Here is a 6565-nt window from a genome sequence, read left to right on the forward strand (position 1 = left end):
GGAGTCAGATAATTCACAGCATCTCTGCTCTGAATATCAGTTTGTCCTTATGTTCTTGCATAGAAACATTGGCCCTGCTGTTTGAGAATTACTGGGAGAGACTTCCAAGGTTCTTTAACACCACTTAGAATGAAAATAAAAACATAATTGAAATTTTAAAACTGTGATAGAAGCATGGTTACATCTTGTAGAAGGCTAGATATTTCCTTTTTTTATTGTGAAAGTCAGAATGCAAGATTTTTTCCAGTAAATACTGCCTGTCTCTGTTTGACAAAGAGGAAAGTGAGGTGGACAGAAATAGGTTCAAAATCTATTAATTTATACATTGATTTTAGACAGCCCACATGATGATAAAAATATCACATACAAAATTATTCATCAGACCACTCTTACAGTAAGACCCTTAACAAAGAGAATCAAGACATAATGGCAATCTTGGAATATTATTCAGGATAAGAAAAAGATAAAGAATGATTTGTCTGGTGTTGTTATTTGTTTTATAAAACAAATGTGGTTTAACATCACAGAAAACATATTTAAGTAATCTGCAGAAAGAGCTAATGGTAAAATTGAATGTAGCTCCTGGTTCTTCTCTTTCCATAATGAGCTGTCTTTCTGGATCGATCTGTTACTGAGAGTCATTGGAGCTGGTTTCATCGCAAGTAGGGACAGATCTGAGTTCCACCTGTCAGATCTGAAATCACCTTTATTATCTGAGCTGTCCATCTGGTGAGTGTGTTGTGAATTTGTGTATGTGTTTTCCTTTCTATCTTCCTCCAGTCCATTTCCAATACTGAAGGTGATGTAGGAACTGATAATGGAATGACCTTGAGGCCAAAAAATGCGGAGTGAATAACGTTCAATAAAATGGACTATGACAGGTATTTCATAAAAGAGGTTTGTGAACAGATGACTTTTTACAAAGAAAATAAACTAACATCGCGTTGTTGTTCAGGTGCCAAAATGATTTACTTTTCTCTGTTTTAGCAGATTCTGATGTTTTCTTTTTCTCTTGTGAAAAATGAGGAAAAGGAGAGAAAGGATTTCTTTATGTGAGCCATTGACTAAAATGGTAGCCCTTCAATAGTTATCTTTTTCTCATTTTGCTAGTTCTATTAAAGATGATAAAAAAGAACTTCAACTGGTTTAAGCTTCCAAAATAAGACCATTATAATGATAGTCAACAGTTATTGAACCAAACTAAATTCTAGTTATAATGCTAAAAAATTACTAGAAAAGTTTTTAGGTATTATCTAATTCATACAAAGGAAATTAATTTAATTCTGTGTGTTAAACAGCATTTGCTTTCTTAATTTACAGAGGAAAGTAAAACAAAAATTTAAGACATTTTCCAACATTTAAAAAAAATTGAAACTAAAATGCCTTTGAAACCTCAAATTTGTTGTTAAAATATTGCCTTATTTTCTAGTTCTTCATAGTTTTCAGAGGATACATTATATCAAGTACTCATAAGAAATTAAAATTGAACAAAATGTTTTCCTCTTGACTCCAAGCAAACAAGCTTTATGGAAAACTCAAGCAGGCACCAGGACAGAGTGATGTGTAGGTAGGAGGGGAGATAGAAAGAAAATTGCAAATTGGACAACATGTACATGAATAAAACAAAAATATAAATATGTAGATAAAGTAAATCTTATTGCAAAAGAAATTCATATTTAACACTTACATATTTATTTTTATTCACTGGGGAATCTATCAGACATCTTTCTCTTTAACTTATATTAAGCTCTAAATAAAATTAATTATACTTACAAAACTAATTATGCTACTTGTCCACTTTTTAAATAAACATGTAGTAGAGAAAAAATTGCAAACTTAATCTTTGATTTGGCCTGTATTAAATTCACATACTATCAGCAAAAAAATATTGTGCAAATTCAGCCCGAGAGCCAATTTTCTTCATCTGTAGAATGCAGTTTTACTAAAACCATTAAATATAAAAATATTAAATTAGACGAACATAAAAAATTTTAATACAGGGTCACTTCAAGGTTGATAATATATTTATTTTCTTTTTTTATACCTAAGTCAAAGGAAATTTAATCTACTAAAGCAAAGAATTATTTGGGGCAAGAGCTGTGGCGCATGCAGTAAGGTGTCTGCCTTGCCTGTGCTAGCCTAGGATGGACTGCAGTTCGATCACCCGGCATCCCATGTGGTCCCCCATGCCAGGAGCGATTTCTGAGCACATAGCCAGGAGTAACCCCTGTGCATCACTGAGTATGGCCAAAACAAAAAACAAAAAACAAAGCAAAACAAAACAAAAAAGAATTATTTAACTAGGTAAGCTAAGAATGGCTCCCAGAGAAGAAACTATTTGAGGTCTTAAAAGTATAGTTTTATTTGAATGCATAAATTTAGGAAAAAGTAATCAATATAAAATAAAAAAAGAGTCTGAATAAAATAAATTAAAAGTAAGCTAATCACTAAGGTTATTTAGGTAGTATACAAATAAACTTTGAAATATATAGTTTAATGTAAAATTTTATGAAAGATTAGATATCAAGTACATACTGTAATTTATTTCTATATTAGAAACTTTATATTTATATGGAGAATAATGATAAAATGAAAGATAATCACTATGGCATAATAATTAGTTTTATATTTATTTATGTAACACAATCACACCAAAACATATAACCCTTCTATTATGTCTAAGTCATGGATTTAAAGACAAAATTGTAAGAGTAGGATAAAGGAGATGTCTAAAAATGTTTTTGTAAATGATTTGTAAATGCTTTGTATGTAGGAAGTCCAGGTTTGATCTCTAGCACCAAAAAGTTCTCTGAGCATTATTGGGTAAAGAAACTTTAGAGCAATGAACTGTAGTTAGCCCCTGACTATCAATAGAAATTTCAAGTAGTAGTAGTAGTAGTAGTAGTAGTAGTAGTAGTAGTAGTAGTAGTAGTAGTAGTAGTAGTAGTAGTACAGCAGTAGCAGCAGCAGCAGCAGCAACCACAGCAGCAACAGTCAGAATAGAACGTAGCAGTAATAACAAGGCTAGCATTGCAAACCAAGAGGAGACTGATAGCTTTAGGAGTTTGAACAGGGAAATAAAAGGAACATTTTACCAGGGAAAGATGGGCCAGTGAATGAAGGAAAAGTATCAACATGCTGGGGATAGAGGACAATATGTCCTGTCAAATTTTCATGGTAGAAAAATAGCTGAAAGGGAGCACATGAATGTGTGTGAATCCCAAGCTGAAGTTCTGGCACTACCTGATTCACATTGTGAGCAATAGCCTGTCAGGCTCAAATAGATAGATAGAAATTTTCAGGCAATAGCCCAGAGGCTATGACCTAACACTGTTTAGGAGTTCTCTGCACCTCCAAATATATAGGAGTTCAAAGGTTGTAGCAGATTATAATGCAATAAGGGGTGGGTACAGCATATATTTATGTAAAAAGGAAGCAGAAAGTGAGATTTCTTTGTTTCCTAGTATAAAAATGTGTTAAATCTACATAAACCTAATTAATATATCTGAGATATAACTTTGACCTATTTACTTCTGTGTTTCTCTTCTGATATGCTGATTTCACCATTTGGCACTATGTCTTGAGCTACAACTTTTTGAGTCAAATTATCTTAATTTGAATGTGGATAAATATAGAATTAAATTATTTTCAAGTATACAAGACAATGATTTGATTGTTGTATAGAACGAGTAAGACACTGCATCCAGTTAATGTCCTTCAATATAAGTAGTGCATCTGTTAAATTATTTGTTAACACAAACAAATAAACTTTAGGAAGGCTAGTGTTTCAGTACCACACAATTTGAAGCTCACCATAAAGAGTGGTGAATGCTGTTAGGAAAATAAGTACACTAACAATTAGCATGGCAATGTTAATGAATGAGAGAAGTAGAATGCCTGTCGGGAATACATGCAGGTGAGGGAGTGGGGGAGCACTGGTGGTGGGCATATTGCACTGGTGAAGGGGGGTATTCGGTTAATGACTGAAACCCAACTACAAACATGCTTGTAATCATGGTTCTTAAATAAAGATTTATATATAAAAAATGAAAAGGAGGAATAATGGGAAAGAATCAATAAAAGATGACACAGTTGGTTTAAGAATATGCAACTAGTTTGAATGGAGAGATCAACATATATTAAATATACTGAGAGAGGTGTGTGGAAGAGACCCTGAGACAGTTAAATATGTCAGGAATTAGTCACTAATTGAAGAAAATGGGTAAAGTAGCAAAATAGGATTGAATGGGACATACATCCTGGAGGGTATTGTAGGAAAGTTGTTATATATTGAGGTAGACTCCAATTCTTATTCTGTCTCACTACCAAGGGTTTTTCTAGCATAAGTTTCTCTGCATTTTATATGCCATTTGTTTTCTATGACAAGTGGGAATGAATATGAATAGCTTTGGCTGTTTGGGGGATTAGATGAGGTAAAATATTTAACTACATTATGTATGTATGTATTTATTGATGGTTATAATGTAAGTACAATACTATCAATTTATTTATAGATGTTAAGACTTCAGAATTGAAATACTCAATTCTTGAAGATTTTATTTCTATAAGTGTTAGTTGCTATAATGACTTACATTTTTTGTTTGAGAATTAGTAGTTTCCTTCTTTTCTATGTGCTTATCAAATAGATATGTATTTTCCTAGATTGCATTATCCTTTCATTGATTTGGTTTATAGAAGGGATGTTGGCATCAGAAAATAGTTTTATTTACATTGTACCATCTAAAAAAGCCTTTCTCACTATGAATACATAAATAACTCTCAAATTAGTTTCAAGGTTAGTCAATCATTCTCCCCAAATACCTACTCAGTTAGAAATGAATGTGACTATGATTTTGTACAAGCTTTGGAACCCTTTTTGTATTAAAAGAGATAAACAAATACAAAGTAACCTTGTGGTACATTTGTAATTTTTCGGTATCTGCCATGGGTTCTGGCACATTGCTGTTGTCTCTCATCCATTCCTTTGCTTGCCAGGCAGACCAAACATGAAAATGAATGTCCCTGGAAAAAGGTTCTCATCTGATCAGATGCCTTTTTGGGGGAGCTGTTCTTCACATCTGTTCATCTGGCCCATGCTATTGGCAATGGCCAAAAGATGGGAAATCCACTCATCTTCCTCACTAGCCAAGAGTGCAGTGAGATAGCCACCTTCCGAACAGAGAATTGATCCAACTGGCAGAAGGTTTTGCTTTTCCATCTCAGAATACAAGCTATAACTGGCAGTTGAACTATTCTTAGGACACTGCTAAAGTTAAATGCATAAAAATACTCTCAAACTTTTTTTTGTTCCCCCATTCACAATACAGACCAGGCAAAGCCCCTGGGTTGAGGTGTATATGGGGTGCATCTACTGTACCTCCTCTTTCTATACAGTTCTCGAACTTTTATGTAGTATTGAAAATAAGCTGCTAGGAAAATGTTTTTCCAGATGTGTGTGCCATTATGTGATCTATAATACAATTATTAAATGTTGGAATAATTAGGCATGTATTCTACAGGAATTTTTGCTGAGCATGGCATCCTATTTAAACCTCATAGTAGTGATCAATTTATAACATTCACCATTTTTATTTGGTTTGGTATTGATTCCCATTTATTTTATAAAATGGTTATATCTAGTACCTTAGTCATTGTGGAGACATGTATTAAGCAAACAAGACATTTCTATTAAATTAATAATAAATTATATACATACATATTCCAGTCCATCTTAAAGGAACTTGGTCATTTATAAATCAAGCTCAAAATGCTATTTTTGATTAGAAATCAGGATTTATTCATTGTTGGCATGTTTGTTTTGTTAACAAGCTCTTATATTGTTTAATTAGCAAATTATTGTTATCTCATATTCATTTAGTAACTATTGAGTCATTAATCTATTTTTTGTAGGCACTATTCTAGTTTTGGAACAACCTTTCTTTCACGAAATGTAAGATTGATTTTTCTTCACAGTGTACAACTTTACCTCTTACTAAGATCCTTATTGATGTCATGAAAATTTACATGTTTTTGGCAATCTTTCACCACATATTATTGACATTGACTGTTTTTTGAGTGTATCCCAAAATAAGTATTCAAAAACAAATAACGGTATTTCTATTTCATCTAAGTTTTTTACACAATGTTTTTAGATGTAAGGCCTAAGGATACTCTCAGAAATGTTCAGCCTGGCCAAAGATGTGTGATGGTACAGACTGGTAGATGGTGTGCCTGGTAGAACTTGGGGACTGTATAGCAGTTTTGGAAAGGATTATAGGACCAGATTCAGGAACTCATACATTGAAGCATGTGCCTTAATGCTTGAGGTATCTATGTCTCTTCTTCATGCCCATTTTCTATAACAAATTAGAAAGTAAATGGATTGCCCAAGTATATACTCTAGTAGATTGGGTGAGTATATGCATGCCAAGATATTTTTTCTTAGACATTTTGTGTATGCTTTCAAAACAATTAAAAAAGTTAGAAAATGTTATGCAGTGGGGTAAAGACCCTATCTTAAAATTAATGTATGTAATGTTGTGGGCATTTACTAATAAAAGAATCA

General features: G+C 32.8%; 1 non-coding gene across 1 annotated transcript; it reads right to left on the reverse strand.

Annotated features, from left to right (window-relative positions):
• Positions 1 to 5302: 5302 nt before the first annotated feature.
• On the reverse strand, positions 5303 to 5439 carry LOC126019441 (small nucleolar RNA SNORA51). Its single transcript, XR_007499147.1, has one exon. It is a non-coding gene; the product is annotated as a small nucleolar RNA SNORA51 (small nucleolar RNA).
• Positions 5440 to 6565: the final 1126 nt, after the last annotated feature.

Source organism: Suncus etruscus, chromosome 9 (assembly GCF_024139225.1).
Source record: "Suncus etruscus isolate mSunEtr1 chromosome 9, mSunEtr1.pri.cur, whole genome shotgun sequence".
In the NCBI taxonomy this organism is placed as follows: domain Eukaryota; kingdom Metazoa; phylum Chordata; class Mammalia; order Eulipotyphla; family Soricidae; genus Suncus; species Suncus etruscus.